The sequence below is a fragment of the Arvicanthis niloticus genome, chromosome 7, assembly GCF_011762505.2.
Source record: "Arvicanthis niloticus isolate mArvNil1 chromosome 7, mArvNil1.pat.X, whole genome shotgun sequence".
NCBI classification, from domain to species: Eukaryota; Metazoa; Chordata; class Mammalia; order Rodentia; family Muridae; genus Arvicanthis; species Arvicanthis niloticus.
Genome location: NC_047664.1, coordinates 45,221,174 through 45,234,553, shown reverse-complemented (window position 1 = coordinate 45,234,553; position 13,380 = coordinate 45,221,174). Strand labels below are relative to the sequence as shown.

The 13,380-nt window shown below is 38.3% G+C and overlaps 1 long non-coding RNA gene across 2 annotated transcripts in view; it reads left to right on the top strand.

The window, feature by feature from the left end:
• The first annotated feature begins 5,976 nt into the window (after positions 1-5,976).
• LOC143442965 (uncharacterized) overlaps positions 5,977-13,380 on the top strand; it is a 127,657-nt gene continuing 120,253 nt past the window's right edge. For both annotated transcript variants that reach the window (XR_013111591.1, XR_013111590.1), the window contains exons 1-2: positions 5,977-6,036; positions 11,921-12,008. This is a non-coding gene — a long non-coding RNA (uncharacterized LOC143442965). The remainder of the gene's footprint in view (positions 6,037-11,920; positions 12,009-13,380) is intronic.

Genomic DNA, 13,380 nt, shown 5'->3' with positions numbered 1-13,380 from the left:
AAAATTAATTAATATTCATGGTGATGTAGAGAAATTAAGGTCAGTATAAATTAAGCTTAAAATAGTCCAGGTTACTATTTTGAAGGAGGAAAATATAAAATATTTGGCTCTGTTTCTACCCAGATTTATTTAATTTTTTGCTATTGAACTCACTTAGGGTTTCATACCATTCACTCTTTCACAAACAGATGTTTTATGTTCTATGAAGTTGTGTAAAAGTACATTTTAGAGACATGAAAATATAGAACTACAATAATCTCAGTGTACATTTCTTTCACAAAAGTTAATTTGCATCTCAAAATACTTGTTGGTTGAAAGTTGATTGTGGCTGTGCTCAAAATTCCCTGATACAGAAGAGAAAAATGCTTTAATTATAAGTCTTCATTGAGACAGGGAGAGAGAGAGAGAGAGAGAGAGAGAGAGAGAGAGAGAGAGAGAGAGAGAGAGAAGACGAGGAGACTTGGAGCCTATGCTTAGTTTGTGACCCAGCCCATTGAAAAACTGAGTAATATATTCAAATATAGCACTTAGGAAGTGAGGCATTGTTTTCTGCTAGAAGAGGTAACCAAGGGCCAAGGCATAAATAGACATCATAGAGTTAGAGCAATGATTCTAAACAAATCATGCAATATCTTCCCCATACATGGACACTATCAAAGGGCTTCTCATCTTCAGCAATTTCAATTCCAACTGTGGTGCTTATTTTCCTACAGAGCAGGTGACAAGCAGCCTGTATGGAGACCACAGCCATTGTTTTAGACCCAGAAGTGTTGCTTCACTTGTTTTACAATGAGATTTTTTTTTTTTTTTACATACTTCTACTTCCCTATGGGGAAATTGAATCTCAACCTGAAGATCATTATTATCTCTGAACAAATAATATGCTGTCAAACAGTCATAGACTCTCAAATCTATTTACCGAATGTTCTCCATTTCTGTCTTCCCAGACACACCCATGAGAAGCATTTGTCTCCAAGTTTCCTTGATTCCTGGAGTAATGAGTTCATACTAGTTTACTCAAACTAGATAGTATACTCAATCTCACTTGTTGTCACTTAAGATTGCCTCCTCAGAGGAAGCAGAGAAACTTTAAGGATGTCTTAGCGTTCCTGTTTCTCACCGCTTTGAACAATGTACTATTTACATAAGCCTGCTATTGACTCAGGGCTTAGCCTTCATTATCCAGCTTGAACATGACAAAATCCTTAAGAGAAAACCAAGGGATATTTTCCCAGACTTTTAATCATTATTCTTTTTCTCCATGGGAGTCTTGCGAAATCTTAGCTCTGGGTCTGGCCTTAAATATCTGAAGGTATTTTTCCATTCTAGCCCCACTGTGGTCCCTTCATGGATTTATCCCAGCTTTCTGAAAGCAACTAAAAATAAAAATGTAAAGAGGAAAAAAAAAAAAAAAGAAACTAGCTTTATGTCGTCCACTGTGTCTTCTTTTCCAGGCTTTTAAATATGCACAGATTACAATCAGCCTTTCTTGTTCTTGTCACTTGGCCAAGATTTGAAGTGCCTTTGAAATTCACCACCACCTTTAAACATCACTGCTGTGCGTCAGTCTGTTTCCGTCCCCCTGAACTTTTAATCTTAAAGCTATTTGTTGAGTTCTTCCAATGAGCAAAGTTCAACACATCGCTGCTGCAGGTATGTATCTTGCAAGGTCATGGAGAAAAAGAAGCTTTCACATGGAAATAAGAACATGAACAAGAAGATTGCTTAGTCCCTGCATTAAAGTTTTCTAGAGAATGAAAATCATATTTATGTGTGATATATATGTGACTTGTGTGTGTGAATGTGTGTGTCTGTGTAATGTATGTATGTATGTATGTATGTATGTATATGTATATGTATATGTATATGTATATGTATATGTATATGTATATGTATATGTATATGTATATATGAAGTACAAGATGGGGTTTGGCAGATGGAATAGTGGAAAAATCAGAGTTCCGTGGCATGTCATCAGTAAGTTGGACCAGAATTGTGATTTAGCTGAAGTAAAAGCATGAGAAACTTTATATCTACAGGCTGAAGTCCAGAGTGAATGACCTGGATGCAGAATAGAGGGAAAGATGACCTTGTTCAATCTGTCTATTCTCATCTGTTTCCATCTTGGATATGAAGAGAACAGACAACTCTCACTGTTGATAGCAATTCTTCATTGAATCTACCAATTCGAAGGCTGACATCCTCGGCATGACTTACTGACAAAACCAGTAATGGTTAACACCCATTTGAGTGATTGTTTGTCCACAAATCAGGTGAACCATCTCTGTTCCTGAGTAAAAACTAATGACCCACATTTTCCTGAAGATTCTCCTCCCCATTTATCACCTTCCTTCTCTTTAATCACTGTGTGGGAAGAAGCTATATACTATACTAGCAATGAACATATCCTCTGCAAACAGACTAGCCATGCTTGCACACCTTGCTAAAACACTGGATTCCTATCCCATCATTATTCTTTCTCCATAAAGGGGTACTTATAAGCATCTCCTATTGAGATTATTACTTCTACAAGTAATATACATTTCAATCATGTTTTAAGACACCAAACAAAGTCTTGTTAAATTTAAGGTATTATTATCAATAACCTTGGTTAGGAGACAGAGCCTCCTTATTCCCCTCCTCTGTTACCACTTTTTTTTTTTGAAATATCTACTACATTATTTGTATTTTCCAATTATTTTTATTTGAACACTGGGCTTGAAATGATGAGTGACCTGTGTGGTATATCATCCCATGCTAAGTTCTCAAAATCTCTGAGGGAGTAGTAGACAGAATAGCTTTTGTATACACAGAAGCTATAACAAGTAAAGTTTAGTAAAAAATTAAGTGTGAATCGTCATGATTCAGTTCTAAATTCATTTTATTTCAAAGGACCCATAACTTTTTCGCCATTATATATTTTCCACTACAAAAATATACACAAAACAATGAAAGTCTCTTAACAATGAACTTTGTTTTCCATACTTCTCTCTACTGAGAGAAACTCAGTATTGAGATTTTATACTGTCACTACTTTTTCATTCCTTGTCTTCGATGTCAGTCACTTATAGTGGGAGCGATGAGGGTTTTGTCTCTTTTCACTCCTTTGGAATCTGCCCATCAATAAAGATTATGTAGCTTGGTGAGCCTCAATCTCTACAGTGAGTCAGGTCATAGTGACCTTACTCAAGGGTAGCGCCTAATGGTAGGAAAGCATTCACAAAACCCACCGTTCCTTTGTAATTAGCCACATCCACCTACACAGCTTTTAACAGAAGCAAAGAAAATATTTTCATTTCCCTTGACCTTATGTATAATTCTATCACAGTTGGTTTCAAATTGAGACAGGAAAATACAAATTTTCCTTGAATTCTCTTCAGTGTAACAAGTTTTTTTTTTTTTAAAGCCTTTTAAAATGTTGTTCTAAGAATAACATATTTTATTTTTCGTTTAGAAGGCCAAAAGACTATGAAATGGAAATCTGGACATATCCAGCATTCTTAGTACCATGTTTCAGTTTAACAACCACCCCCCCACACACACACACATTCATACTTCAGTGCTAGAGCCTTGCAGGATAAACTTGATTCTCACTTAGCTCCCACACTGGTAATCATGAGTAAATCCTGTGGGACCCTCTTCCCTCAGGGTCTTCTGATAACTCTTGGAGTAATGACTTCCCAGAGGTTTTCTGGCAATGATTTGCTTTCCTACAAAATAAAAATTACATATCTTTCCTCTCCCTAGTGAGGACAAGCATGTGAAGGAAAGGAAATGAACTACACTTACGTTATACATATTTCATTTTTGATTTATATATTTATCTGTCCTTTCACTGTTGATTAAACTCCTGCTGTGACTAAGACCTTGACAGCATCGATGATTTAGTGGTAAAAACAAAGAATTATGTGTGTGTGTGTGTGTGTGTGTGTGTGTGTGTGTATTTAATTAAAAAAATTATTGATTCTTTGTGACTTTCACATCATGAATCCCAATCTCACTCATCTCCCTGTCTCTTCATATCCCCCCTCCACCCATGTAAACTACCTTCAAGAAAAACAAAAGGTAAAATAAAAAATGTCTTCCTTTGGAAGCTTCAGGGTGTCACAAAGTATACTCTGTTGTTCATAAAATTTTATTTACAAATATTAATTAGAATGAGCCATTAGGTTTGATTCAAGGCTTCTGTCTTCTACCACACCATCAATATTGGATCTTTACCAGGACTCCTCTTGGTCCTTCCATTACTACACTGTGCCACAGAGATGCTGCAACTTTGAGGCTACAGAATAAGCCCCTTCACATGTTTCAGCAGTTCATAGATGGGGTGGATGTTGGGGTGAGTCAACTGAAAGCCCTGGATCTGGACCTGGGTGGAAGCTGAGTTGATCAGTGTCCACTAGCTCTCCTATGTCAACCAGGACCAGCTCCCCTCACCTTCTCTCTACTTCCCCAGCACTAAATCATCCTCACCCTACCCTTCAGGCCTCAGCTCACATCCTCACTTTGCCCAGGTGACTGGTAGGGCCAGCTCTCCTCTTCTTCTGCTTTCTGTGTCAGGCAAGCTTGACCACCTGCCACAAGTGTCAGATGTGTATTTCTCCATGCCACCACATGGCAGATAAGGAGCAGGGCCAGCTCTCTGAAAGTGCTGTAGCCAGAGAGGTGTTAGGCCAGTAAGGGGCAGGACCAATTTAGCATAGTTCTCAAGATGCAACTCAGACCAGGGACATCCTCATGGACCTTGGACATCAACAGACACCCTGGCTGTGATAGGATCATAGGCCCAGACATGCCTCTGCCTCCAGGTGCTGGTATGGGCATGTATGTCACTATAGCCTTAGATGGCACCACAGGCTACTCAGATCAGTATGTACCCTGGCTGCATCATAGATCTCAGACACCCACATGGTCTCAGGTAGGACCCAGACCACTGATATCAGCAAGGACTTTGGTGGTAACTCAGGCCATGGACATCAACACAAACCTTGACAGTGGGAGGGTGATTGACTAAGATATGGCTCTTGGTAGTAGCCTGGACCCAGACATTGCTATGGTCTCAGATGGCTACACAGGATTCTCATATCTGCCTATTTGTCACTGCTCTTGAGTCTCCCATTCCATGGTGCATGAACACTCAGCTTCACTTTTTCTCCCATCTCTCCACCACATACTTCGTCTTTTTTCTTTGTCTGTTACATTTCCATGGGGGTGTTGAGGCAGAATGTGCAGGATATTGAGGTAAAATATCTATTTTGTTCTAAATATTCATATGTAATGTTACTGAGATTTAAGTGATAAACACCTCATTCTTTTAGGAATAAAAAAAGAAGAATGTGTGTTCAAGTGTTTTCTAAAATAACATAGGGAATTAGCAGTATGGAATAAAAAGTATCCCAAAAGCTTCCAGTGTGAAGCAGCCAGATCTTCTACCCAGGAGGCTCCCATTCAGTGATTCAGCATTGCTGTCTTTCAGATTTTATCTTTTTCATTCCAGGTCACATATTTGAATTGATAAGATGGTGGAATGGTGGCTATGTAACCAACACCCTCATAACTGCAAAGCCACTGCCACAGAGGGTGGGTTGTTAAACTGAGCAGCCACTGTGTGACAGTTTGAAGTAAATGAGGTGGTAGTTTTGGTAGGTCAATATGAAAAAAAAATTCATGTCACAGATATATTTGGGTTTTTTTTTTGTTTTGTTTTTGGCTGTTGGTACATACATATTTCCTTCCTCTCTCTTATTTCACATATATCATTACCTAAAGTATTCAACCAGTTCATATATGGGTATCCCAGGATCCTGGTTATATTACCTTTAGGAGAAACTCATTTCTATATGTACAGGGCAATAAAAAGAGATTGTATAGGCATGATTGCCATCAGGTACAGGGTGAAATACTGAGGTATTCTTCCTGCTTCAAAACAATTGCTTATAGAATTTTGTTGAATGATCTAGATTCTAAGAAGGGCTAAGACTCTTGAATTGTTCCAGGAAGGTTTACTTTTCAGAGACCTGGGGCTCTTCTTACAAGGTAGGAAAATTCTCAGTAAATTGGGGAAAGTAGTTGCTGAAATATAGTTTGAAGCAACCTAGGTATGTTTTTATTCAATGAAGGGAACAATGTGTCAGACACGATGATAAAGGTGGATACTGTCACCTTTGGTTTATTCAGACCTTTTCTTCACTAAGCCTAGAGTGCTGATAAAAAGCAGAAGGCCAGTTTATCTACAAAGTGAGTTCAAAGCCAGTGTGGAAAACAAAGCAAAATGCTATCCCCCAAACCAAACATATCACAATAATAAAAACTCAGAGTTAATGTTTAATAAATTAGATTAATAATTAAATTAATGTGTTTCAAATATATCTGTGTATTATGTGTTGTGTTAAGTGAAGTGAGCATATTCTTTCAGATTACAATCCTTAACTACCACCCCTCTTACAATGTTCAAATCGGCAAGCTGACTTGATTTTGAGATTAATCCTAGAGAGTACAGGAAACAGAGATTAAGTTAGGATGATAAATGTGTCTTGACCCAAAGTTTTCATTTCTTTGGGATTCCCTGGGCTCCTCTTACATTCTTTAGTCTTACTGGTTTTGCTCCTCAGTTTGACTTTTGTCTAAAAGTTTATTTCTAATATCCAATTTGATTTTTTTCCATTATCTTGAGCATGCATTTATTCATGGATTTGACTACCAATTTTCTTAAGTATTTTATTTATTGCTAAACTTTTTATGTTTATTCAAGTGACAAAGGTCATCAAACTAGATTCCCATTCTCTTAACAATAAAGGAATTTTCATAGATGAAGTGTACAAGCACTTAGCAGTATACCTTAAATCTTTTTTATAAATTTACACATACAATTAATACCCAACCAGAAACCGATTTCTATTTTCTCCAAAATCAGGCTTAAATGAGTTCTTGTGTATAACTATATGTCATATTTCTTATCCATTTCTATCAAGATCCCAAAATGTGACTAAACGTAAGTATAGTAGTAGGGAAAATATCAAGCTAATTTTTCTTTGTTTTCTTTTCTTTTAAAAGAAAAACACCCTTTCTCCCATTCAAATATAAGAAGATATTTGATGAGTAACTGATGAGTAAGTAGATACATTTTGCTAGTTTCCTTTTGCTGCCATGATAATCATCATAACCAAAAAGGAACTTGGAAAGTGAGAGTCTTATTTGGCTCATATGTATAGGTCATTGTCCATTTTTGAGGGAATCCAGGACTAGAAATGAAGCAGAAATATAGAGGTATGCTGATAACCAGTTTGCTCATTTTCTTTCTCTCTATGAAGATCACATTTAGCTAGTTGTCCTATATATAGCCCATGACTTCCATGGCCAAGGATGACACTGCCTGAAAAGAGATGGTCCTTCTCACATGAGTCAGCAATGATGTCAATTTCTATACCTGATCTGGGAAATCTTCCAGTTCAGACTCTCTTAAACAACAATGTCATTGACAGCTAAAGCTAGCTGGGACAACAGTTTCAGTGTTTTGAAGAACCAATATGAAGAATGACATATAAGAAACATGATCTGCAAAACTATTAACTGGAAGAAAACATGGAACCAAGGGTTTTGTCTACAAGTTCCTTTTCATAGAAAGCTAAGGCTACAGTTTCTTTACTAGAGTTCCATTTTTAACGTCACCTTGTTTTCTTCACAAAGAAATCTTCATGTTGGCTTTTTTTCCCCAGCTAACTGAGCCCATGGTGACAAGGACACCTAGGAGTATTCATAGGAATATTAGTACAAAAAATAGAAATTGAAGCATTACTTCAAGATTCTTCAGGTTTTATCCACAGATTTTTAAGCAAATATAACTGTAGTCCACTCTGCCAGTGTGGTTTTATGTCTATTTTTCTTAAGATACCTGCCAGGCTAATATGTAGCCTTGCATGTTTTTGAAAATAAATGTTTTTTTTTTTTTTCCCCAAGAGATAGTCACTGTGGTGAGTGCTCAAGGAGGTCAAGGTGGGTTGAAGGGATCTTCCACTTTATCTGATGTCTTTGCCCCTGGATGTGATTGGATAGGAATAATACTATCCCAATTCAGATTTTCTTCCCACTGATCATTGCAATGCCAACCTGTGACCACAAAGCTACATTTCAGTGAGAGTGATTACAAGAATAATTTTCTACCCAGAGAATTCTGAACTTTATAAATTTCAGTTTGTCTTTGAAATCACTTTAGGACAAAATGCATATTGTGTTTAATATATAGGAAGATCACTGATGGCCACGGTACTGGTATAGTGGTTCACAGGTTAGTATAATTCATCATTATGGCTAGTTTTTTTTTTTTTTTTTAACTTTTGAGATTATTTGTAATGACAACATTTCCCCTTCCTTTTCTTCTTTCCAAATCCTCACATATACCACTCCTCCTCCTCTCCTTCAAGTCCATGGCATCTTCTTGCACTAGTTGTTGTTGGGTACACATGTGTATAGGGATATAGACATGTATTCCTAAAAATAACCTGCTCAGTCTGTATTATTTGTGTGTGTGTTTGTGTGTGTGTGTGTGTGTGTGTATTCTAGGGCTGACCATTTGTCACCAGAGAATCAACTGGTGCTCTCTCAAGGGGAAGTTACTTCTTCTGTTCCCAGCTCTCCTCAGATGCCTTTAGCTCTTTGTGAATGTTTAGTTTAATATCAACTCAAAAAAAATTAGAATCACCTGAGTAGGAGATTTGCTTGAAGAATTGTCCTGATTGTCTTGCTTTTAGTGGGTAAACGTACCCTGATTTTGGGTGGGACTTTCCAGTAGCTGTCTAGATATTGGAATTAAAAAGAAAAAAAAGGTTATTCTTGTCCTTTGCTGGCTTAGCCTTCTCTCTCTTGCCACCAGATTGGTATGTCCTGCTGTTGCTGCTGCTAATTCCTTTGCTAACAGTTAAAACAGTGTTTCCTAGCTTTCATCACACAATAAGGACCAGAAGTTCCTCGAGGACTTTGCTGGTTCCCAGTGCCATATTGGGAATAACGAAGCACACCTCCTGTGCAGATTGAGTAACAGCACAGTTTTGTTCCCTAAGTAAGAGACAACTATTCTGGGACTCCTCACCCAGTGGAAGCAACCTGCCTGTGACGGAGTACTATATTCTTGTGTTCTTACTGGCTTAGCTGTGATTTGACTGTCATTATTTTAAACTTCAATAGCAGTAATAATAACAACCACAATAATACCTACTACTACTTGTGGGAAAAAAAAAAAAAAAAAAACCTCACGTGGGGGAGGGAGTCCGGCGGCGGGGTCCCACGGTGGTCCGGGGTCCGGCCGGACTTCCCACACCGCAGGCATAGGAGGGTCCCACATTCACACAGCCACCGTGGGCTGGCGGTGAAGACTGCAGTTCGAGGTTCCAACGGCTGGGAACCTGGCGGAGACAGGCCCAGGCGACATGTGGAGTTTCCCAAAGCGTTTATTGTTCATGGCGTGGTGAATGGGTATAGATGGTATGTGCTTTCCCAAAAAAGCCAGTCTCCCCTGACTTTTTATAGGGAAGGAGAAAAGGGGATGGGATAACTTAATTAGCTACACCCCCGGGCTTTAGATAACTCATTAATATTTTAATCTCTGGAGGTGGAGACTTGTTAATCACGCCCTCTACCTGTGTGCTACTTGACTGAAGGTGGCAGGTTAAATGGAGTTAGCTGGTCCAAGGCCCAACAACTACTACTGTTGCTGCTGCTGCTGCTGCTACTACAACTTACTAGTACCTACTACTACTACTACTAAGGTGTACTTGCACGGCTAGAACAAACAGCACTCACAACAACAACAGTGATGTCATGAGAATTAACTTCGCTTTACTGACCCAGATAAAGGAATATATCTCCTCTTATAATTTTTTCACGGTCCAAGTAGATTTTACACTACCAAAACCAAGAACACTAGAAACATTTGGTCTACTTGGTATCGAAAACTCCCTCCTGCGGATGAAGATGTGGTGAGTCTGTTTGGAACAAGTTTAATACTCATATGCCACTTGGAGTCACATTATGTGGAGATGTCTTTGAGGATCTCTGCCAGTGAATGAGCCCTTTCAGACTGAGCTCCGTTGGCAAGGTAATTTCTGCTCTCAATCCTTGAACTTCAATTTAAGAAAGATAACTTTGTCCTTGGCCAAGAAGCCACTTGTCTTAAGAATTGGTTTCCACATCTTAGACAAGAATAATATTACCCTGATCATGGAAAGACACCTACAGGAATGAAAAGCGAGGTTTGCATTTCTCTACTGAGGAGAGAATGCACACCCTAGAAGAAAAGGTCCTCTGCCCCCTTTTTGTTTGTCTCCATCGGTGAGTCTTGAAAGTCTGGACTATAACTTGAAAGAGTCTATATAGGAAATGTTGTGATAAGAAAAAAAATGAAGTTTATTATGTTCTTTAGAGAGATAATAAACCTCAAATTTAGAAATAAACTGCAGAGTGCACATACTCTAGTAAAAGTAAAGAGAAAATGGAGCTTTTGTTCATAAAAATCTATATTGCTGTCAAAGATTTTTTGCTCTCCTGATTCTCTTTGATTCAAAAGCCTAGGCCTTCTTTAATAACCATGATGGTTTGTATATTCTTGACCCAGGGAGTGGCACTGTTAGGAGACGTGACCTTGTTGGAGTAAGTGTCTCACTGGGTGTGGGCTTTAAGACCCTACTCCTAGCTGCCTGGAAGCCAGTATTCTGCTAGCAGGCTTCACATGAAGATGTAGAACTCTTAGCTTCTCCTGCAGCCTGCCTGCCTGGATGCTGTCATGTTCCCACCTTGATGTTAATGGACTGAACTTCCAAACCTGTAAACAAACCCCAATTAAATATCATATTTATAAGAAGAATTCTTGGTCATGGTGTCTGTGCACAGCAATGAAAACCCTAACTAAGACAGTAACAATGGTGAGTTGGCCTCTTTTGGAAAAGCCCTGCGCTGGGAAATGTTATGTCAACTTGACATAAGCTGAAGCTATCTTAAAGGAGAGAAACTTAATTGAAAAAAAAAATCTCCTTAAGAGTTTGTCATATAAAGGTTTCTCTTCATTAGTGATGGATGGCATAAGGTCAAATCTATTGTGGGTGGTACTATACCTGTTATAGAGGTCCTATGGTCTATGTGAAAACAAGCTGAGTAAGCCATGGGAAGAAAGAAAATAATCACTCCTTTGTGATTTCTGTATCAACTCCTGCCTTCAGATACTTGAATTCCTTGCCCTGAGTTGCCTCAGTGATAGACTGTTACCCGAAAGTATAAGTGAAATAAAGTCTTTCCTCCATAATTTACTTTGGTCATGGTGTTTAATTACAGCAATAGTAACCATAACAAGGACAAGTCCCATCCCTTGAGACAGCTTTAGTTTGGATCTGAATTACCTGCCAAAAGCTTATGTGTTAAGAGCTTAGTCTTGGCATTGGTACTACTTGAAGTTCCTGGACTTTGAAGAGGATGGTTCTATAGGAAGTCTTAAGTCATGGGGCCTGTTCTTTTGAAGGACATTGCAGAATTCTGGTCTCTTCTTTCTGTTTACTTACAAGATTCTGTGAAGTGACCACTTGAATCACCATATATACCCTGATGTAATGTTCTTCCCCATCACAAACCAAAGGTGATAGGGGCAAGATTTGAACTGAAACTTTTAGATACAATAAACCTTCCTTCATTGTATATTGGCAGTCTCAGAGTTCAGTGAAATCCTTAGATAAAAGGAAGGAGAGTAGACTCCAGTTACATACAAGTAAACGGAACCTTGAGAAATTCTGAGAAGCTGTTCAGTAATGACCAGGGCAATCAACAGCTGTAAAACTAGAAGCCAAGCCAGCCTTCCTAGGAATAGAAAATATTCTTTGTTAGAATATTTTTGTTTTTCTTCCATCTTTCTTAATTATTTTATGTTTTGTCTTGATTGCAGACGGGGCAGCTTCTATCTTCAAAGTAACATGAATGGAGTTGCAGGCAGTGACAACACTGAAGAGTTCAAATGTGCTCATTACTGTAAGGTGAGAGGTTCTGGCAGCAAAGTTTACTGAGGCAGTCTCACAGCCACTTAGACCATTGTTGTCCTTTGTCTTTTTTTGCAAATTCAACGCAACTTTGTGCAATCTGCCAGAAAATGAGAAGAGACTAGCAACATTATGCAAGACTTGGGAGACCAGGCAAAACCAAATTGTCATTGCCTCTTGTTGTAGCAATTTGAGAGGACAAAAAAAGACAGTCACCTGCATGGCTTTTATAAGGTCAGGATAACATCAGTTTGGTACAGACACTTTCTCTAGCAATTCCACCTTTAAGACCCCGTATCATGGATTCCACAACAGTTATTGACAATCCTCTGTTGCCCAGAAAATTGTCTCTAAATATCACTTTGTGAAAACTGACTTCAAAGAGAGTTTGGTGACAGTAAAGATTAGCACTAGGTTTAAAAAAAATTTAAAAAAATTCTCAACTCTCATTTTATTAGCTGTATAGTAGGAAGTAAGGGAAAAGAAAAAGAAAAAAAGAAAAGGAAGTATGATTAGAAAGAGGAGGAATTGAAGAATAAGAATTATGGTCCAGAGGAGAGGGAAGGGGAAGTAGAGAGAGGGAGCAGGAGGGAGAAGAGAAGGAATGGGGGGAAGAAATGCTTCAGGAGGAGTGAGTAACATTAAGGAATTAACATTAAGGTGTTAAGAAAGTTCAGGACCAGATATCTTCTACCAATCAAGATTTAGTTTTCTTTCATTCGAGCATTAACATTTAGAGTTAGTTTAATTAAGACGTGAGTCTTCAGCCTGTCCACCTTCCTACCACAATGAGAATTCTACCTTGCTATCTTTTCAAAAATTCTTCATTTGGGAAGACTTGCATAGGTCTTACCTGTTTTTGATTGTGTGTGTGTGTGTGTGTATGTGTGTGTGTATGTGTGCATGGAAAAATAATTAGTGAAAAAAAAGAGGTCATGAATTTGGAAGAAGGAAAGGAGGAATATACAAAGGGCTGGGAGGGAGAAAAATTGAGGTCATAATATAATGATGTTATCATAGTATAATCATAAAATAAGAGAAATATATATGACTAGGAGGATGCTAATGTGGCTTAGCTGTTACGTGTACTGGCTGCTCTTGAAGAGGACCAGAGTTTGGTTCTCAGCACCTACATGGTAACTTACAGCCACTATAATTACAGTTCTAGGTAATCCAACATGCTTTTCTGGCCTTTACAGACACCTGGACACATGTGGTACTTGTGCACACACACATACCAAATAAATTAATATTTTTAAAATGACTACCTAAAAATTAAGTCAAGGTAGCCATTTTAATGTAGTAGGCAGTGTGTCTGGCTCATCAACACTACATCATAAATGGCTCTCTTGATCAGTGTTGTGAGTGA